Below are 23,629 nucleotides of genomic sequence, written 5' to 3' on the forward strand. Positions count from 1 at the left end.
TGATATCCTCGCTTTACGAGATCTTACATACATGAGCCATATTTATCATTTCCTGAAATCAATAAATATTCAAATATAATTATCCCCACAATGTTTCTAGTTTTTTTCCCTTGCTACCCACAAACAATTTAGATTTCTTCGCAGTTAGTTAAGTTAGGTAAAACGATATAAATAAAGAAAAAAAAACAAAGATTACAGAAAAACTATCAATAGGTTTACAATGAAATTCAAGAAAATAGATTATAATTAAAAACATTCAAAATGATGATTATCCTCAGTGTTAGCATTAGAAAGTGATTTTTTTTATAACGTGATAGTCTTAAGAACCTTTGTAACATGTTATGTAAAAAAACCCCGGCGTAAAAAAGCTTTTGCAAATGCCGTGTCAAATAAACGTTTTATGAAAAAAAAAGTATTTTGCAATATTAAACAAACAATGTTTATTCAAGAGTAATATTTAAAAAGGGCGTATGAGATCTTGAATGCACTACTTTCAATATATATTGTTCGAAAATCGCTATTTGTGCAGCAAAACTATATGATAGCGAGTTCTAGGGAATTAATTCTTCTGTGTGAATATTTTTTGTCGAAATTTTTTAAAAGAAAACCAAAAAAATGTTAAAAGCTACAAAAAATGTTAAACAATACAAATACATTGTTAAATCAAAAAAAAAGTTAAAAGGTACAATTACAAAAAACAATGAATTTTTTTGTTAACGAAAGCTTACAAACTGAAGAAACTGTAATTATTAGGAAGTTATTAATAAGAAAAATTTTCTTAACTTCCAATATGCTTCTAAATTTATTAGTATTTGCCAGTCATAAATGTAATTTTCTTATACAATATTAATACTAAATATCATTTCGAAGCAAAATGCGTACGTTTACCACGCGGTTTTTGGCCTCATTAATTTTTAATAATCGATGCCAGGATTCGAAGGATTTCTTCACCATCCTATAATGCTCTTTTAAGTTCAATATCCGAGCGCTCGAACAGCTTTGCCATTCAGCTAGTGAGCGAGATCGGTCTGAAATCAGCAAGTCCAGAGTAGTTGCAATTGGAGTATGGCATAACTATAGCGGTCCGCCAGCCAACGATAAAGACGCTCCTGCACCAAACAGCATTGAAAATCTCGAGGAGTGTTATCTTTCAGAACGCGGAAGTCATTGGAGAGCCGAAAATAGCAAGCCATGTTGAGACACTTCGCTCTTTGTCGAGAGCCCGCAAAAGCTCATTCAGAGTGCGGTTGGTGTTGTATATATCATTGGTATCGGGTGAGTGATTCACGCGTTGCCGTTCCGCTCGTACCTACGCTTGAAAGGATAGAAGATAAATCGAGATCGCCAATCTTTCGCAGTAGTGTGTTACGGTGCGGTGTGTGGTTTATTTTCCAAAAGATTCGTGACACTGTACTAGTTGATGCTCATGTTGAATCATTGACGTCTATTGTTGCGATGACACAACCAATTGGCGAAATCATGATTCTTGACGATTTCAACCTCTCTGCAATAAAGCGGCAATCTGCTCATAACGGGTTTGTACATTCCGATCCCGAAGAATCCGTTTTTCATCCTGGTAGCATCAATCTTTTGAATAGTTATAGTACGGTCCCACTTCTACAGATGAAGGAGAACGACCTGATTTTGGATATATGCTAAGTTAATGCTAAAGATCAGTCACAGAATTTGTCAATTGATCTCATCCCACTAGTAAAGTAAGTTCGTTATCATCAGACCTTACATCTCACACTCGAAGACCAAGACCATGAGCTTCTCGAACCACGCACCTAAAGTGTGTGCCGGACGATTACAGTGGCATTTTGAACATTTTACGGAACATTAACTGAGATTCTGTGCTTTGCCCCCTGCCATACGACGGAAAGAGCAGCATTACGAACGTCTAGCAAACGCCGCACCTTGTCGCCAAGAGCTCATTGTGTCAAACTCAATCACGATTTTATAAAACTGAATAGATTTTGTTTTTCAAACCATCAATGAAAAATGCAACGTTGGCTAAAATCAGATAAATTCGCCAATGAGCAGCGGAAAGAAACCGGTTTGCCTTCTACAATATTTTTGAGTGATTAAGTTGGGAATAATTCACAAACTATCTATAAACTGTGCGCTTCTAAGTTTGCAATTGTGTCTGTCGATGAGACTGTCCTCGCGGCAGATGTACATCGCTACTAACTGCAAGCGCCTTATTCATCTCTGATCTTCTATCAGGACTCATCGATTCTCTAGCATTACTAGAGTGAATCAACATTCAAGTAAGTTCTAAACAATCACGCGGAAACGTTCTACTGAGAGTGCCTTTCGGACGCCGAATTTTCGACGTCCAAACTCCGACATTGGGTTTTAAACTTCGGAATGACGACGTTGGATTTTTGAAGTCAGAATTCCGATGTTGCGTTTCTCACACCGGATTTTTAACGTCAAAAATTCGAAGCATTTCCGACATCAGTAATTCTACTTCAAATTTTCGTCGCTTAAAATCCGACGTTTGAGTTCTGGCGTCGAAAAGCCGACTTTGAAAATCTGACATCGTAAATCCTACGTTGGAATCGGGATCTTTAGGTTTGTGCTGTTTACGGGATTTTCTGATGCAGATTAGTACTGTGAGTTAATGTTGATATGTTTTATAGAGGAATTTCGGTTAAGTAATTAAAGCACGTGTGATCAGTTTGGAGGTACGGACTAAAAGAGATCGACTCTGCCTTTTCTGCTGACCACTACTACACATTTGCCATAATAGATGTACTGATCCTGTTCTATTACTACCGTACATAATAATTTTATAGCATCGAAAGAGATTCATCCTATTAGGTGAACACAACAAATATCTCAATCCTTTTTCTATTTCCAATTCCGAAACTAATGAAAAAACATTTTTAGTTTGTTCCATTTTATGACAAAAACACATTCAAACACATACGACTTGCACGACTCTATAGGTTGCCTCATCACAGCTACCATAGTTTGCAGATGAAACTTGGGATTTCAAGCTGCTAGTGGATTGCAAAAGTACCAGATCATGCTGTGTGGAGTGCTGCAGTCAGAAAATAATAAACTAGTTTACAAAATAAAAATAAAAATCTGAACTTCAATGCAAAATTGCGTGCTGAATCTGAAAATGAGGTCCAAAAATTTTACAGTAGAACAGTTTTCGAGTTACAGTGAAAAAATTAATTTTACCTTTTAAATTGAAAGTACGTTCAGTAAAATCCAAATATCTTCGGTTGTGGTTCATCGATAAGAAATATTATTATGTTGAATTAAAGGTAATTGAATGCGCTTTCGATACTTAGAACATTTTGTTTTAGTGCGACCACTGGTTCTGACGTCATTTACGAATCTATTGAACTTTTTCTTAATTTTTCGCCATTTTTTAAAGAAAAATGAGTGTGTGATCAATATTTTCGGAAAGATAAAGCAATCCTAAAAATTAAATTTTTGTGGGAAATTAAAGCCTACTAATAACCAATGAAAATAAGCACTTGTTAGTTTAAATCCGATAAAAATTGCGAAAGTCATTCAATTTTTTGTAAAATGCCAAATTTTGTGTTTCTCTGGGTCAACTTATTGTTATCAGAAGTCCTTAATCATTTGGATAAACGAGTTCGAATATTACCCCACATTAAATTATTTCAAAATTCTTCCATTTACTTGTTTAACAGAATTCTGACAGAGAGTCCCTTATATATTAATAAACAAGCCCGGAATCGAGACGGTTCAATAAGTTGGCTCAGAGAAACACAAAAATTGCCCTTTTACAAAAAAATTGAATAACTTTCACAATTTTCATCGGATTTAAACTAACAAGTGCTTATTTACATTGGTTATCAGCAGGCTTTAATTTCCCATAGAGGGTGGGCGTAGCGTAGTTGGTAAATCGATTGCCTTGTACGCAACGCACCTGGGTTCGAGTCCCGACCCCGCACATAGGGTTAGAAATTTTTTTCTTAAGAGATTTTTCTAACCCGAGGAGGCGAATGACCTTAAGGTTAAAAACTCTATAATTGAAATAAAAAAAATTCCCATAAAAATATGATTTTTGGGATTGCTTTATCTTGCCGAAAATATTGACCACACGCTCTTTTTGGTTCAAGATACGACGAAAAATTAAGAAAAAGTTCAATAGATTCGTAAATAACGTAAGAACCAGTAGTCGCACTACAACATTAACTTAATTTTAAAGGAAAAATTATTTTTTTCACTGTAACTCGAAAACTGTTCTACTGTAAATTTTTTGGACCTCATTTTCGATTTTACATTGAAAATGACCACTAGCTTATTTAGTTCAGAAATGGTGTAAACTAGTGTAATTAGGGTTTAAAAATAATATGAGGGTATTCGTAAGAACACCCACTATCAATACATATTAAGGTTATACACAAAATTGGAACTCAAAAAATCGAAAAAAAATTATTGAATATTCTGAAAGTACACACTTTTCAAAATATCTGTGCGAAATTTCATCCAAATCGGAGTACTAGATTTCAAACTACAGCCGTTCGCAGTACGCTGGTTCTTCCGCGTATGAAGTTAACACAAAACTTTAAACGCAATTGAGTAGTTTATGTCGTTTCTGCTTACGTTTTATGATAGGGTGCGTTTTTCCATATTTTAAACATCTTGCGGCAATATACATGAAACTAGAGCTTCTTTATGACGACACATAGATGTCCGTACCATAAAATATTCTCGTCCCAGTAAATTACATTCGGAATGAGATTTGGAATATGGGCTGATTTATGATGGAATTCCAACCGAAGGCAACAACCAATCCTGAATGAATCGGTTTTCGAATCGGTTGTTACATTTGCGCTTAAATTCTAAAAGAAAACATTCCAATTGCGATGAGTAGGGAATCTGCTGTCAAAACGAGTGAAGCAGAGAGTTGTGAGAGAAAGAGTTTCAACTTTTCTTGGTGGAAACCAATGAGTAAAATGTATGGGCGCAAGCAGTTTTTTTAGATTTTATATAAAAATTTTCAAGTAAGTATCTAAATAAACTTCTACAAACTGTTCCCATATTTTTTCTGCATCAAATGTGTATACATTTTACAACCACAATATTATAGTTTCTCCAAAATCCCAAGTTTCAATATCTTTCCCATACATTTAAATTGACCATAGCCACCACTGAAGCAGTGCCATCTCTTAAATATTTCCATGAAAGTATTACCTAATTATCTCGGAACCAAGTTGTTTGAAAAGTACCGTTGCGGTGAACGTGATATCGCAAAAACTATTCATCCGATCTTCATAATTTTTTTTGAATTGCTTGTATTTACATTCTCGTGCACTTGAACGGTTCTTTTTTCATCCAAAAAATTTTGATTCTTTGTCATGAATTTTTGTTTAAAATTTTGAACAGCACAAAACTCAATTTTTTTGTCAAAATTCTTTTTTTTGCAGGAAAAACATTTTTTCTTGGAAATCTGATCAGTTCAAGTACACCACAATACATTTTTATTCGATAATCTTTTTACTTTTTTGATTTCACCGCAAACCTCTGCCAAAAAACTCGATACGTAGGATGGGCCATAACTCCGCCAACCTTCAATATTTTTTTTAATTCAACTTGTTTTTTCAAACTTCGATAGCACTACCAACGAGCTGTCTTTTGCTTTTAAAAAAAATGCATAAAGCGCTTTAAAAAATTACGAACTTAGCTCACTTTTTCGCTACAACTTTGTATATAACCCCTTAAAAACTGACACAATTTTTCCAAATTAAAGATCCCTATCTCTATTGAATTCCAGCATCGGAATGTCAATATCGTAAAACAGACGTCGTGAATACGGCGACGAAAATCCGTCCCATCCATCGCCAAATTACGGCTATGTAATCGGCTAAATGCTTTTGCATATTTTTTTCCGAATATACCAATTCAGTAAAACAGAAAACTACGAAGTTATTTCAGTTTCAAGTCGGACTACCAATGGATCATCGGGAGTGTATATAAAATAAATGATTTTTGCCGCCTTAAGGGGTCCTCTTATATAATTGTGAAAAAAGTACTTAATGTTTGATAATTTTTATATTGAAGTATTAAAATGACAGACATGTGCGCCATTCTGCAAAATGTTTATAAGGTCTCAACTATAAAATAAAAATTTTCTAGTGTAAGGTGTCGAAAATGGCGCCATATTATTTCACTAATGGGAACATTATACCTCGTATTTCTTTGTAAGAAAAGACGGCTGTCAATTTTTGTCAATTCATTTTATTTAAATCCGTGACACGGTTCATGGTAGTTTGACAAATTAATGCTAATAATTTCATTATGCGACAAAACGTTAATATAGATATAGAAGTGTGGTCTATCAGAAAATGCGAAAAATATATGAAACGCCGTTTTATACATGTGATATTTTCATTTTAAAAATCATTTCAAGCGGTGAATTTCATTTTGTCATAATCTTTGATATATTTTTTGATAGAATTGAAGATATCAGTTCATTTACTTCACTTTAGAAAACCATGGGTTATAATGGGTTGAACCAAATAATACTCATATTATTTAATTTAATTGCTTGTGTCTGATTTTCGATAAAAAAAACTTACTTTCAAGGATCATATTTTAGAAATCCAAGCAAAAAAGCAACTAATACATAAAATGTGTGTACTTGAATTCTAGGATCTGGCTAAAGAACAATTTGTTGATTTATAAACAAATATTTAGACCGGCAATGCTATATGTAGGACCCATTTGGGTAAGTTGTTGTGCTACCAGGAAGAAAACGCTTCGAAGGATTCAGAACGAGATTAGTTTGAAACGTGCTTCCTGGTATAGTACAAACGAGTTGCACAGATTCGCAAATTATGGCGAGCAGTATTATAAACAATCATCAATTACAATCATCAATTGCAACGATTAGCTCTATTTATAGTTTATCAATTGGTTTTTATGATTTAAAGTATTAGAAGATTGCCTGCATCTCCTCGACACTTATTATCTTACTTCGAATCTACCATATCAGAGATAAAGATAATAAACATCTAGCCTAACTTAGGTAATGTCTGTCCATAGGGAAGCAGCCAATCCGAATAATAATATGTATGTATAGTATACATTACTTCATATCCGCTATTCTGGCACCTATGTATCCGCCGTTACTTTATGCCGCAACAAATTTCCCCTTGGCGCAGGTCGCATCAATCCACGGCCCGAATGAACACCCATCGCATCGCACCGTTACGCGACGTCGCACGCAACACCGGTAAGAAGTATCACAACACACACCGGACTGCCATCAACCGCAGCATCAGTTTCGAAACCAAGCAAACCATGCTCCCCATGGACTGATCGGTGGCTTTTCTAGCTTGAAAATGAACACCGTTTTAAGCGCGGAAAGCCGGCGAGAGCGAATCCGTCGAATGCAGCTGACTGGTGTTCATTCGGAGCACACTTTCCACTTCCACTTTGGCGAGACTTGGGGCACATGGGAATGAGTTTGCCAAATCGCGCTCGAGTCAGTTGCTATTCGGCATTCGGCACTATAACAGCTTTTGGCTTTCGAGAGCGGTCTCCGGTACCGGTTTTTTTGTCTTATTTTCTTGAACGGTTAGCAAAGTGTAGTTTGGAAGTTTTCTGGCAGCATCAGCTGACTGGCGGTCGGTTCGCGTTTTCGATCAGTGCTAATTTTCACGCAGTGTTGCTGCTGAGAAATAGGGTCTACTTAGATACCAGGCGGCTCCAGTGCAGTGCTACAAAATTCAGTGTTTTGTGACAACAATCATTGCGAAAAGTTTGGTTAAGCTGTGCAGCGGTACGAGGATTTGTGAATTTTCGAAAAAAGTGGTGATCTAACCCAAAAATCCTAAAGCGAATTTGATGCTTGCAGCGAATTGAAGAATTAACTGATCGTGAGGGCGTTGCGAAGGATACTGGTTTTGTGCATCCAGTAACTGTTGAGCTGTCAGTTACATGTGAGTACTGATACGTTAAAAGGTGAGAGAAATTACTCTGAATAAATAAAATATAAATAGGATAATCATAAGCAAATTCACGAAAACAGGTTTAAAATTAATACAGCACAATTTTAATCGAACAACCGTTAAACATACGCCGTGCTTCAAAAGTGATGCAACAACATTTTGCAAAAAATCCAACAATTTGCAAATATTCCAACAAATTGCTTTTTGACAAATTTGTAGACGCAACATTCCAGATTCAGGAAAAAACTTAAAGCGCTATTCGGAATAACGATTCAACAGTTTATCAATTAAGTGGTTTGTAGATTTGGTAAAGAAAAATCAAAAAAATTAAGGACAACTGAAAATAAAAATTTATTATAACTCTAGTTCCAATGCTCAAAAATGAAAGGATGAAAGTGACAGATACTAGTTTTCCTACAATGAGAATACATTGGAAAGACATTATTACTAAAATGAAGAAATAAATCAAAGAGAATTTTTAAATATTGGGTTTGAATCTAACAGTTCGACAGTTATTCAGAAAATAACTGCTGCCATGGATACTTGAGACACTGGATTTTGTCACATGAATTATTGACAGCCTAAAGTACTAAAATTAGTGCTGTCAGCCTTGGATTTAAAATCAGAAGAAATTATCAATTACTGCTTAAAGAATGTTGTCATAATATTTATTTATGCCAAATACGGGGTGGAAAACCGAATATATCATGACTGTGTTCCGATTGTACACCACCGTAATGTTTTTTTCGAACCGCGCAGATGGAAGATCACGCTCCACTACTTCAAACAAGGAGTCTAAAAGTCATATTTCATTGTACAAAGCGATTCAAAGCTATCTGTGTCGAATCCGACAATAAAAGGATGCGCTGTTGAACTCGGATTATTTTTCTGACACCCTGCGAAAAAACACATAAATGTTCATTGATTAAACACAGCTCAGGTTTTTCTAATTCTCGAACTTTTATCAAGGTTAGAAATTTCCTGAGAAAGTTTTAAAAACCATTATGCTTGTAGAGTCTTTAATCCTAGAACGTTCGTTGCACTTGCGATTTCCATCCTACACGCAGAATTTTATTTATGCATCGATAGCATACTTTTCTAACTGCCTAGCGTTTATTCTGCTGTAAATTTTATGTATTGGACATATTTGGTCTATCCACTCATTGAATGCTTACTAGAAGTATATGCATGAAAATTAAAATGAAATATAAAAATCACAGCAGGAGAAAAGAGACGGAAATAGAAAGTATGCTGCTAACTATGCATATTTTTGTTTCTCAGTGTAGAACGTTGCGTTGGGGTACAAACATACCCCACGCGTTTGATCGCAATTTTCGCAAGTAAAAATGCAAACAAAAGAAATGTATATCATTTTCTTCGTTTGCAAAAAAAAACTGTGTAAGTGAAAGTACGGAATGTATTGAATCAATAATACATTAACTGGCTTGAACGAAAAAAATTGCGGTTTTGATTTTTTTCACAAAAACGAATTGCGAATTTGCGAATTTTGAACCGATTAGAAAAAAAGCAATGATTCTAAAAGTCCAAAGAATGGTCTAAAAACGGTATGAAATGGAATTTCGATATTTTTGAAAAAAAAAGTGCAATTATTTCGAAGAGAAAAAAGTGCAATTATTTGGAAGTCGGGTTTTGGAAAATACCACGAAATGGGGTGGAAACTGAAATGAAAAAATATTTCTGACCAGTAATAGATTGGTAACATGCAACGGTATTGTTACAGCAGTTACATTGCGCAAATTATACTTGCTAGCCATTGTTTTGAAAAACTAAAAAATAAACAATAAAACAATAAAAGTCAGCAAAAGTAAGAACAATTTGTTTTATACTTCAAAATTAAATTAAATTAATTGAATAAATGATTGAAAACGATTATACAATACTAATTGTTTCTTACGTTTTGCTACTAGTAAACTGGTATTGTCACGAACCACTGACAGCACGAAACCTGACGAAAAGCTGACGGCAACCGTACACTGGGGTACAAATGTACCCCATGTCAACTCTGACACCTGCTTCCACGAACGCTATAAGAAAATTGGCTATACCACCTTTTCCTACTCTTACTTACTTGATACTTGATGGGCAACCATTCGCTTCGTTGAATCTACGCCGAGTGAAGCATTCTCCTCCACTGGACCCGGTCCTGGGCCAATCTCTTCCAGTCACATCGTGTACGCGGCCTGCCACGGAGTCATCGGCCTCTTCCCGGTTCTATACTGAATATTATCTTCGCCTGTCGTTCTTCCGGCATTCGTGCCACATGACCGCAGCCTGCCGTTTTTGAAGTAGAATACTTCTAACGTTTCAATATAGGGGTCCCGTTTCAAAGTTTCTGCTGAGATATTTTCCCAGTCTTCAAATGCGAATAACTTCTGTTGTACTGATCGAAATCGCTATATTTTTGCACTATCTGATCGGAAATATGTGCACGTATATTGTATTTGATTACGTAAAATGTACGATTACTATAAATAACAAAAAAAATGTATTTTGAGAAAGTGGTAATTATCAGCGCTGATTGATCCGTACAATTCAACCAAGCAGCGAGCGTTGCTACGACTGCCTCTTTGCCATCCAATGAACCGTGACACACGTATAAAAGCAGCGCATAAGAAAAAATCGTCAGTTTGCTTTCTGACCTCGTAGTAGGTAGTTGCTACGTTCCGTCAGCTCGAAGCAATATATTCCATGACTGTCGCCAGGCATCATTTCAATGATGTACAGGCGCCAGATTTATGTATACAATGAACATATACCACAGAAAAAACAGAACGCTCTTTCTTTCGGAGCTAAATAAACGAATTTCAAGGCGATGGGGTGGTTGGATGCAAGAGACCGCGCTCTCTTGCTTTTTCAATTATGTGTGGCGTTCTCAAATAAATTCACAACGGCGCGCGCTCCAGCTGCGGAGGAGTGTGCTCTTTTATTAGTTTTCTTCTAGCAAGCGGTAGTGTGGCTGCGATTGACGTTTTGAAGAAGATTATGTTGGTTTGTTGAATACTCATAGAAGTTTCTGCCGATGGTTTGATACTCGGGGAAAACTGGGAAAACGTTTTACGTATCATCGTATATGTTGCTATAAACACAGTTTTATAACGATCCGCAGAACCAGATTAATTGTATAACATGTGCATAACGGGATTTTCATTTTACTTATTTTGTTTGAGAATTTCACCGCACTACAAGTGAAATGCTCCGTTAAAAGTAATGTCCTGGTACTACATTTGTTGTCGGTTATTATCATGCGTGACAATTGCAGGGTTATTGTGAAGAAACCTGGTTGGTTAAGGTTTGAATATATATATATTTTTATAGGACATTCGCCTGAACTCACTAATGCTGACATTCCACGCGCAAGTGCCCTTCTACTGGCTTTGAACTGTGGAGTGAGTTTAACTTCCAGTGAGTCCAAATAGTATTTGTTATCCGATTTGGTTCTTAATTTATTTTATTAGTGCATGTCATGCTTTAAAGTGGCCTATTTCTAAAATAAAGCAGCTAGACGAATGCCTTTTGATCCCACTATACATATGTGCAATGAAATATTTAATAATGTGGTTAGTAAAGGTAGTACTATCCACTTGAAAAATAATTTCCCACTGGAAACTTGGGAGCAAACCTAGCAGTTCAATTTTGCCACACATGTGTCTCGGGTTGACGTTTGCAAATTTCGAGGTAGGGCCGAAATTTCATTTGCATAAACGCATCGCAAGTGATATACGTGTAGGTAATGCATATAGATATATATATATATATATATATATATATATATATATATATATATATATATATATATATATATATATATATATATATATATATATATATATATATATATATATATATATATATATATATATATATATATATATATATATATATATATATATATATATATATATATATATATATATATATATATATATATATATATATATATATATATATATATATATATATATATATATATATATATATATATATATATATATATATAAAAACAGAAATACCTGATAGCTGAATTTAATGCAACCATGCAGAAGATAGTAAAAATTACAGCATTCGAATTACCAACCTAAGTGTATTCTACTTCACTTCGGTTGTGTCTCTGACATTACCTATCCATCTTTTTTTTATTAGCTTGACAATATCCCCTCCTTTATATACTGGGTATAACTCGTGATTCATGCGCCGCCGCATGATGCCATTTTCTCCTTTACCGCCGAGTATTGTTCGAAGCACCTTACGTTCGAAGACACCGAAAGCTCGACGATCAACTTCCTTTAACGTCCACGTTTCATGGCTGTACAAGGCAACCGGAACTATCAATGTCTTGTACAACGCGAATTTAGTCTTCGTCTGCAAACTACGGGACTTCGGCTGGCTACGAAGTCCGTAGAAAGCCCTATTTGCAGCTGCAAGACGCCGTTTCACCTCGCGGGTAACATCATTATCGCACGTCACTAGAGTTTCAAGGTACACAAATTTTTCCACTACTCCAAATTTATCACCACCTAACACCACTTCACCACCAACATCACTATTGGACCCACGTATTCTTCAAGCTATCATATACTTCGTCTTGCTGGTGTTGATTGTGAGACCAATTCTTGCTGTCTCCTTTTGAAAAGGCACGAATGCCTCTTCCACGGTCGATTCCAATAATATCAATATCGTCCGTAAATCCTAGGAGCTTATGCGAACGAGTGACGATGGTACCGTTCCTTTGCACGTCTGCTCTCCTGATGGCACCTTCAAGAGCAATGTTGAACAGCAAGTTTGACAGCGCATCATCCTGCTTCAATCCGTCTAAGGTTACGAAGGACGTCGAAATCTCATCCGAAACCCGAACACTTGATTTCGATCCATCCAGCGTTGCACGAATCAGCCTAATCAGCTTCGTCAGAAAACCATGTTCTACCATTATCTGCCAAAACTCGTTTCTTTTCACTGAATCGTACGCCGCTTTGAAATCAATAAACAGATGGTGTGTCTGCAAGTTGTATTCCCGGAATTTATCTAGGATCTGTCGCAGAGTAAACATTTGATCCGTTGTTGATCGGCCTTCACGAAAACCATCTTGGTATTCGTCGACGAAAGACTCCAACGGCCTCAATCTGTTGAACAGAATACATGACATAATTTTGTACGCCAAATTGAGGAGCGATATTCCTCGATAATTGGCATACTACAGTCTGTGCCCCCTTTTGTATAAGGTACAAATGAGGCCCTCTAGCCAGTCAGCAGGTAGTTCTTCCTACTCTTACTAGGATCTAAATAATTATGGTTAGGCTCCCAGGTCGGTAAAGGCCGAATTTTCGTCTTCAAACTGCTCCAAACGAGGCGTGGGGTACATTTGTACAACAGTGCAACGTTCTAGGGTTAAGGAGAAGTTATTCCAAATGCTTCAATTTTGATATTATTGAAGAATTATAGAAATACTTCCGTTGGCATTTTTTCGAGTCATGAATCCTATGATTTTACTTCAAGAAAAAGTTCGAAAAATTTGTTCAAGTATGGACTATTTCAAATAAATGATAATCAATACAAATTAATACTCTCGAAAGTTCGAAGCGTATTCAAATATATGATATATGTATTCGACATTTGTGGTGGTGATATCGGTGTTTGGTTCAAGATTAATGAAACATGTGCCAGTTTAAGTGAAGATTAAGTAGACCAGAATAGGGTTCAATTAACTTTGCTATCTTGTGGCAGAGATTGCTCGTGTTGCGCAAATTAGACACGGTAGAGAACTTCGTTGATGAACTATCATTTTGGCTGTTACTGAAGATCAGCTATATTAGTTACGGTGTCGCATATGTTTTCGCGTGTTCTGCGAAAATGCATTGTCTTTCGTCCTCAGTACAGTACATTTCTGGTGAAAAATCAGAATAGGTAACATTGTAACATTGAGAGCTTCTCTTTGTTTACTTTTTCTTTCTATTATTACTACGTCATTATAATACATATAATGTCAAGCAAATTGTTTCCTACGTAAAATTAGTGCTGAACACGAGTTTTGTGTTGCTTCTATTTTTTTTTTTGAAAAAATAAAGGACATCAACATAAAATATACGCTTGGGAGCACTATAGGTCAATCGTTTGGAGGCACTATAGGTCACTACTATAATGTAAATTTGAATTATTTTGTTTGGAAAATGGTGCGTAATGTCGTGCGAAAAACGCCAAAACGAAGTGAAGAGGACATAACGCAATTGTATTCGATCAGCCTCTAAACAATTCAAGGTCTCGTTCGAAACATTACTTGCTCCTGTGAAAGGAAAGTGCGCGTCATCAATGAGAGTGCGTCAGATATTTCGCGCGAGTTGACAATATAATAATTTAAGGTGTTGTTGAAGTAAACAATCAAAAAACATGATCGTTAGAGAAGAACAAGGATTCCCAAAAAATAAGCCTCGAAGCGCAAACGTAGGCGTCAACCAAGTGAGCTGGAATGCACAAATTCCATTCCGCACTCTGGCGACGACGAGCCCATTGAAGAAGTCATTCGCGAGTACAAAACCAGCTGAAAACCCCATTTTTTAACATTTTCTAGTGCGGTTTGGTGATTTTTCCCTTCGTTTATCACTTCCTCATTTTCTTACCTGAATGACATCGATGGATTGTTTGGCGATGGTGCACTATTTTCGTCCGCGTCCCTTATCACTTATTTTTATAAAGTGATTCAGCAGCAATGCTATCTTTGAAAGCGAACCACCTCGGTTATGCAATTAAATTTTTCCGATCTTATTTTAATGCAAATAATTAAGCAGTCTTCATTTTGTTATATTCTGAATTGCACATATTTTGTCGTTTGTAATTTTAAATGTTTTTTTTTTTTGATTTGATGGCATTGTAAGGGAACACGTATCCGCCGGCTTATGCCAATCGAGCTGACATTTCTTTAGACTGAGCAAACGAATTTATTTATTTGTTTATTGTTTATTTGACCAACAAGAAAACTAATCAACTAGGAATTTAATGCGCGTGGGGAATACGCATGGTCTTGTCTGAGTGAATGATGACTTTTGAATTATGTATCTTCTTGCGAATTGTTGAGAATCAACAATTCGCAAGAAGAATTTAAAACCGATTTGCAGCAGTCATAATAGCACGAAAAACATATGTTCTATTGCCATAATCATTGATTTACTGTTAGTCCAATAATTTATGTTCATTGAGAGCTTTAAGTTTTCTATTAGACAGTTTTAGTGGTTTTTTTCTGGCAAGACTCGAATTTATCAGTGTGGTTATGTGAATTGCTGCTTTTGTATCGTCGTATGCATACAAAAGGTATTTTCGAAGAGATAGAGAAAAATTACAAGCTTTCTGCTATAAGCGTTTGTGATCACGCGAACGAAAATAGCCAGCTGATAAAACAGCACTACACAGCTGATGTATATGGAGATAGCACATCGAAGGGAGTATTTTTCTTTACTGTATTCGTGTGCAATGTTCATGTTTAGGGATGCGGAGGCTTCAACCGGGAAAATCTTCGGCCTTTTTGCGCTTGAGTTTTGAGTGATTGACATTTTGGAAATTAATTGCGAATGGTATAGGGCAGCGGTTCTTAATCTTTTTCGTACCACGGACCCCTTAGACATTGCCCTGGGTTGCTGCTGACCCCCACGGATTTTATATGCTATCAATATGTTATTTTCAGTTTGTTAGGAAACAAGACTTGAAATTACCATCTGCACTCGAAAAATATATTTTTCTTCGCCGATCCCCAACAATGACTTTGCGGCCCCCTAGGGGTCCATGTTGAGAGTCACTGGTATAGGGCGTATGGCTCAGATCTTATTGTTCTGATCTTTTTCCTTGCTTACTAACCCAACTCCTTTCCCATGATACTCGTAGAGATGCAGAGGTAGTCTCGGTCTCTGGCCAAAGCGAGTGTCGAACTAATATTCCTTCCCTTCCTCGGTAGAAAAGCCTTGCTCGTGGCCGGCGTCGTTATTGACCAGTTCATTAAACTATTGAATCGGTAAACATGCACAGTGAAAATGCTTTATTTCTCCCAAGTAACATTCGGTTGGTTCATTGTGCATTTTTACTCATTCTGTCAATCACGAAGTGCAACTACGGGCAGTCTACCTAAGCTAAAGCTAAGCTAAGCTAAATTATGTCCATTGTTCTTATTTTATTGAGTATGCTTTTGAGTAGTACATGCACTATATTACTGTCACGTTAAACATATTTCTTTATGACTATAAACATATTGTAGCTTGATTATTGACGCAATAGGTGATAGGTTAGTGTTGGAAACAGCCATACTGGCAACACTGTAAATGATAGTGAAGTGTCTAAGGCTCCTTGGCATTGAGAATTGTCATCGCTTAAACCCAGCAAAGGGACAAAAATAAGAACAACGATAATAGGTTAATGTGTTAGGCGTGCGAACGTAATTTAGAGCGAAGTTTAGTTCAAAAATTTAATTCTCCGGTACCGAATCGGCCTTGTGTACCTTAAAGTGACCAAATGACCAACTGGTTATACTGCCCTAGTAATTCCGGGAGCGATCAACGATCGAATTGGATCGTATGTCTCCATTGTTAACTGTACGGTAATCGTTGCATTGCTAACACATATTTTTGGTTAACTTAGTTAATTAGTTATTAGTTAGTAATTAGAGATGCACCGAATAGTAATATTCGGCTTTCAGCCGAATACCGAATATTCACAGATAATTATTCGGCGTAACGAATATTCGACCGAATATTCGACAGGATAATATCTAAAAATTCTGACAAATAGTATCAAATTACTTATACTCGAATAACCTCAACATGTAACTTTGTATTAACAAAGCCAAGAACCCGCAAATTAGCATACCGATACAGAGATTACTGGATGCAGTTGATAAACATTTGATACATTCACTTATTAGTTTTTATTCATATATATATTTTACAGTAGGGAAAAAGCACAATTTAATCGTAGGGCATTTCAGAATCCATTTATACTTTTAAAAACATAATTCCCAATATATTTGAAATACTTCCCCATATTTGCTTTGAAAATGTAATCTCAAAATGTAAACAACAGGACCACCATGTGTCAAACTTAATGCATGGCGTCAAATTACAGTCGACAGTTGAGCATTGCATGAAAATGTATAACCTCACTTTTTTGACAGCTCAGAGAGCTTGTTTACATGGACTTAGAAAATTTTTGGTTTCACCCAGTACAAGAAACTCGGTTCGTATTCTAACACCATGTAAACAAGCTCGCTGAACTGCCATTTTTTAGAGCATTTTTACTCATATGACGTCATATTGCAATGTCCCGTTGGCTTCCGTTAATGTCTCCGCCTAACTATGAATGTGGGAACAATTATGTAGAACTCCCAACATTTGCGCGCAAACTTCTCACTCCATTCTTAGTTATTGAAAACGGTCGTCTTCAGAAACGCGTGAATTTTCGAAAATCTAAGACTTCCTGGTCTATTATATTTGTTTAAAAATGGCCGAAAGCAAACGTTCGGCGATTTGGGAGTTCTTCATCGAAATTGATGGTGATCGAAGAGCCAAATGCGCAGAATGCAGTGCAACTCTATCGCGCGGTGGTACCGGAAAAGTAGCTACAAATTCTGGAATGATAAATCATTTGAAGCAACATTCCGAAGCACATCGAATTTACCGAGAATCAGAAGCTACGCAAAAAGCTACCAAACCTGCGGCGTAGCCTACCATCCAAGAGAGCTTTTCTGGCAGCTTCAGATGGGAAGAAAATTTGGTGAAGGCTAAAGAAATTACAAAAACAATCGCAGAAATGTTTGTACTGGATCTTCAACCAATTTCAATGGTTCAAGATGAAGGATATCTACGCTTGATGGAGAAGCTGCAGCCGAAGTATAAAGTAAATTATTTTTGTAGCATTTTTGATACCATTATTAATTTCAATTTTTTGTAGGTTCCTAGTAGGAAGCATTTTACATCAGTGGTACTTCCTGAAATATTCGAGAAGTGCAAAAAGTCGCTCAACGATGCGTTGCCTCAGAATGGTGGGCACATGCCTTTCACGACAGATATTTGGTCGTCTCCGAACAGTAAAGCAGTGATAAGTTTGACTGCACATTGGTACGAAGAAAAATGCAGCAATATGCAACTCGCCATATTAAACACTAGTGAGTTCCCTGGCTCCCACACTGGAGAGAGAATTGGCCTAAAAATGCACGAAATGTTAAGTGTCTGGAACATATCCACATCTCAGGTTCACCTGATCTTGCGGGATAATGCGGCAAACATGCAGAAAGGCCTAATGGTGCCGAACTGCCGAACGTTGGATGTTTTATTCATACGCTTTGTTACCGACCAATTCGAAACATTAAATTATTCCATCGTAAAAGGACCAACTTATCACATAATACTATACTTTTCAATATAACTAGTAAGAAAATTTAAATTGTGACAAAAGAAGTGCATGTAGTTTAATAAATTAACGCTCATCCAGAACCAATCCCCCCCCCCTTTGAACCCTAATTACAACCACGTTTGCGAGATCCTAATATGCGGCTCACATCTCTGCCGTATGAACGTCACCTACATGTCTACGATAGTGGTAGCCCTGATACCTGGTGAGATTTCCGGAAAAGAGAGAAAGGAAAAGAAAGCGAGACGGGAGGAAACGAGCGAAGACGGAGCAGTTCGGCAGAAAGTGTCTGATAGCGGGAAGTTAAAGACGTGTTTTGCCTTTCGCTTAAAGAAAACGATCGGCAACCGAAAGACGGTGAACAAAAGAGCAGTTTGAAGCCGCCAGATTGGACAAGTGCTTTGTCCATGGTTTCCCGACGAGGAGTTTGAAGCCGATAAATTGAACGAGTACTTTGTCCAGCATTTCCCAACGAGTGCAAAGGAGTGGAGATTTGCCGAAGTTACCTCGTGTCCGGGGCAGAACGTAACCAGATACGTCAGACGAAGCTGCCCGGCATCTAAAGCTCGCGGTTTAACCTCATCCCGAAGGACGGATCGGCGAGCCCCGTGCTGGTGACCGGCGAGTGTTCGTTATTGTCTCGTCACACACTACGGAAGGACGGGAGCCACAGTTTTGGAGGTGAGGGCTCTAGTGAGGTCCGGCGGGAGCTCCCCCACTTGCTAGAGCTCAATATCCGATGCGCTGCCGCCCCGTGAGTGAGCACGTGGGACGTCGTATGGAAGTAAGGGGACTTGTCGGAATAGCGGGAAGAAAGAACACTCATCGGAAAAACCTACTACGAACCCTAGCCGGAGAATCCACTGGTCAACTTCTACGTGGTAGGCTGGTGACTCCCCCAAAACGAAACGTTCCAGCAATCGAACCGATGCCCGAAAACTCCACCCAGCAGCTGAAGGACAATGCAGGAGGAATCATCAGCTGTAAAGTGACAAGTAATGTGTGGAAGTCGTAATTCTTCCTCTCATGTGAAGTTACTGTTCCTACTCGGCCACAACGAATCCCCCCCGAATGGTTTCCTTGTAAGATGTCTCAATTTCGGCTTTATTCATCTTATTGGATATCTAAGGTGGTTACGGTAAGTGTGTCCTCCCGAAGCAAGTAAGAAGTCGACCCTGAGTGGCTATAGCCGTGAGCTAGTCGGTATTAACAGCTTTAACTAGCTGTTCTTGAGGGATTGGAATGTCAAAAAACTGTTAAAGACGCTATAGCAAAATCACGCAATATTGTGACACACTTCAACCATTCTCCACTAGCTTGCAACAAACTGTCCGAAATCCAGGACAAATACGATTTACCCAAATGAAAACTCCTGCAAGGGTTCGCACACGATGGAATTTTTCGTTCTATATGTTGGAACGCATGCTTGACCAAAGATTAACCGTAATATACTACGCAGGAGAAGTTCCAACGGTCAAGAATTTGACGGCATATGAATGGAATATTACAAGCCGTCTTCTTGAGCTTTTGAGGCCATTTGAGGAAATAACCAGAATCGTAAGCTCCGATGAATCGAACATATCTGAGGTAATTCCGTATGTGGCAGCCCTCAGACTGTTTTTGGAAAAGAATAGTAGTAATAATAAAAGAGTCGAACCTACAAAAGAAACCCTATTAAGAAACTTGAACGCCCGGTTTAATTATATTTTGGAGGACATTTGTTTTTACCTTTGCCACTGTTCTGGATCCCAGATTTAAACTGAACTTTATTTCCGAAAACAATCACCGTATCCTATATGATCGAATCGTTACTGAGATCCTTGATCAAATCGAAGTAACGAAGCCATATGAAACAAGGCCTGAACTGGAGAAACCTGCAGAGACTTCATTCGGTTTCTGGAAGTGCTTTGAGGATGTTGGAGCAAGTCAACAAGAAACCATCGACCCGTTCATCTGCACAATTAGAAACGAGCTGGAACAGTATCTTTCGGGAAAAAATATTGATAGAAAGCAAAGCTTGGTGGACTACAAACAAACACAAATACTCATATGTATTGAAAATCGCTACGCGTTACCTTTCAGCTCCTGCAAGTACTGTTGTGAGCGAAAGGTTGTTTTCCACCGAAGGACTTATATATGAGCAGCATCGTAATCGGCTACTGCCAGAGAATGGCGAAATGCTTACCTGCATGAAGCGCAATTTTAATTATTTTATGACTTCATCAGAAAATACATCGACTTAAATTAATTTTTTTTTTGAATTTTTTTTTTTATTTTGTTTCTTTTAAATATTTCATGAATATTGAGCCATTACTGATCCTATTCGGCCGAATGTCGGTTTTTATTATTCGGCGTACCGTATATTCGGCTTAAATCAAAATCGGTTGATATTCGGCCCGAATATTCGGTGCATCTCTATTAGTAATTAGTTAAGCGCAGCATAGCATTTTTTTTTTTTGCAACATCCCATGGAAAAGGATGTGATGCTATTCGCGGCACGCTCAAGCGAATGCCAAAAAAAGCCAGTTTTGCTAGCGAATATGGAAATACCATAACAACAACAAGTTGAACAAACTTATAAAAATATCATAAAATTAAATTTCTGCTACATATCCACTGAACAGTACAACAAAATGTCACAAAAACTCGAAAAACTGTATAATAACGCCTAAAAATATCTGGCGCTCAGAATTTCCACAGTTTTGTGCCTATTCTTGGTGGCAAAGTAAAGGTGAAAAGGTATTCTAATTCAGGAAATGAAACAAAAATATTTTCCTTGAATAGAAATAATACAAAATAGCATGCATGAAGATAGTTTTAAGACAAATGTTATATATATAAAAAAATAAATAATTATGTAAAATTCAATACATTTCTGGTATTTTTGGTTATTTCTTTCTCTGATCCTTCCTCAGAACTAAACAAAAAAATAAAGAAGTTTTAGTGGAATATTTGTTTAATGACATGAACTCTTTTCAGTGGGATTCTTGATTGATAAGGGGCCATGCATAAATGACGTAGCATTTTAGGGTGTAGGGGGGTATACCGAATTTGTGACGAAGTGTGACGTGGGAGAGGGTAGGGTCAGAAGTTGTGCGACGTAGCATTAAATTTTTTAAGGGCATCAAAACCGACTGATTAGAGAAAACAATTTAATGATCCTCCACTCCAAAGAGAAATAAATTTAATTTCACACAAGTTACTTTTCATGCGGATTTTTATGTGGTAAATTTTACGATTCCCGGAATTGCAAGCTCGCAAAAAAACGAAGCATTTTGTATGCGGATTCAACTTGCTGCATTAGTTAGTTTATGTTGCTAACTAGTTGACTTAGTTTGGTAGTTGAATAAAATGTTCTCTTCGGATTCAACCAAACAAAATTAGTAATTTAGAAGAACGTATGCTTCTTGGAATCTTAGCAGCTGCATGCTTTTTAACTGAGAGAACTTCTCTTCATGCTGCATGAAAAAACAAAACTATCAACACTATATTTGTCATGAAATGGGCTTATTTTGAATGCAATATTGATAAAGATCGTCAAACACGTTGTAAGGATATGTATTTAAAAGAATAGAAAAACATATGGAATTTTTTTCATCGCCCGGTCGCGTTGCGCATGGAAGGGGGGGGGGGGGGTATAGGGAAATGCTACGTTATTTACAAGGGGGAGGTTAGAGTTTTGTGACCAAATGCTACGAAAGGGGAGGCAGGGGTCAAAAACCGTCGTAAAAAGCTACGTCATTTGTGTACGGCCCCTAATGATAGTTGCCAAATTAGACAATATATTCTCACAAACTGAGTTTTATTGGATTCTGAGATGATTATGACTTTTATTGGTTTAGTTTTCGACAAAAATACACTGAAAAAAAATTCAGCTTGGACAAGGAAAAGTTTTTTCAAATAATTTTTTTCCTTGAAGGTGCCCAACTTGAATTTTTGACGGTAGGTAAGAAACATAATTAACTATCTTGGAACAAAATTTCATCTAAATCAAAGATGGGGTTTTTGTAAATCGACGTTAAATTTTCAAAATCGATATTTTTCAGTGCAGGAGCCGATAAAGAATTTTTCAATATTTTTATTCAAAAATTTGACCAATTTTGTGAAAATCACTCATACAATATTTTTTTTGTAGGATTTGTCATTTTTAGACTATAGTAATTTGAAAAAAATGGTAAAAAAGTTTGACCCTTTTCAAAAGACAGTCTAGATCATGTTTGGAAAAACAAAGCATGCAAAGTGGCTTTCTGTGACAAAACCTTCACGTACAGAAAGTTTCATTAAAGTCTGAGAGGGTGCTGCCAACTCTGAATACGATTTAGCGCGAAATTCGTCTAAAAGAAACGTAAAAAAACCAGTCGCCGAGAGTCATACTTCTATGATATTTTTTCTACACGATGATTTTGTTGGGCTTTAGCTTCCTAATAATTTCTCTAGTTACGTGCCGGATGTCATTGAGCAATAGCATTCGGACTTTGCACATCTCCACGAACTGTCTTAGTAGAGCACAATTATCCGAACAAATTTAAGTACGGTGCACTCGAAACAACCGCTCAAACAATCCCAAATAGCTCTTATCGGTAGATGAAGTATTTATCATAGTCAAGCACAGTCTGCTATCATTGAGAACTACTTCGTGAGACACACGGACAGCAGCGTTCAAACGAAACTCGAAATTGCCAGTAGCTTGGAAGACCGACGAATGAATAATTAATACACCTTTGAGCCAGGAGCAGGAAAGGTTCGAATTCAAATCATGCGGCAAAGTGGATCTCCGTCGAGAAGGTAGAATACGATTTCTCGGCATCGCATCTATCTGTTTTAGATGTTAAAAGATAAAAAACAACAACAAAAATCTTTCGATAGGAACTGTGCCTGTGAGCTTCGACGGTAAAAGTTTTTCGACAGTTGGCATTTTAAATTGCAAATAAGATATGTTTTACAAGCTATACTCGATGTTTTCGAGATGGTACCGTCCTAATCACATTTCCTCGTTTAATTAGCCAATAATTGACATGTATCCACAGCGAACCGTAGAAACTAGAACATGTTTTCTCTCATTCTAACTTTTCAGTTTGCCTTCAATACATACAAGTCTAAATTGCATTGAATTTTTCTTGAAGCGACATTTGTAAACTCGTTAAATTCTATAATACTAAATATAATAAAGCGCTTAATTGTCGCGTGGCACCTATTCAACTAAGACGAAAAAAGAGAAAATCTTGACCCTACATGCCAAAAGAACTGTCTACGGAAAATTCTTTTCCGGACAACGAACTTCCTCT

General features: G+C 37.0%; 1 protein-coding gene and 1 pseudogene across 3 annotated transcripts in view; both read left to right on the forward strand.

The window, feature by feature from the left end:
* Window positions 1-7,471: 7,471 nt before the first annotated feature.
* LOC131692779 (uncharacterized) overlaps window positions 7,472-23,629 on the forward strand; it is a 376,747-nt gene continuing 360,589 nt past the window's right edge. The window contains exon 1 of one of the 3 annotated variants that reach the window (XM_058980046.1): window positions 7,472-7,959. The gene's annotated coding sequence lies outside the window, so the exon portion shown is untranslated. The remainder of the gene's footprint in view (window positions 7,960-23,629) is intronic. The other 2 variants (XM_058980044.1, XM_058980045.1) reach the window with 2 other exon arrangements.
* On the forward strand, window positions 17,423-19,359 carry LOC131688233 (zinc finger BED domain-containing protein 4-like; annotated as a pseudogene).

The sequence above is a fragment of the Topomyia yanbarensis genome, chromosome 3 (assembly GCF_030247195.1).
Source record: "Topomyia yanbarensis strain Yona2022 chromosome 3, ASM3024719v1, whole genome shotgun sequence".
NCBI lineage: Eukaryota > Metazoa > Arthropoda > Insecta > Diptera > Culicidae > Topomyia > Topomyia yanbarensis.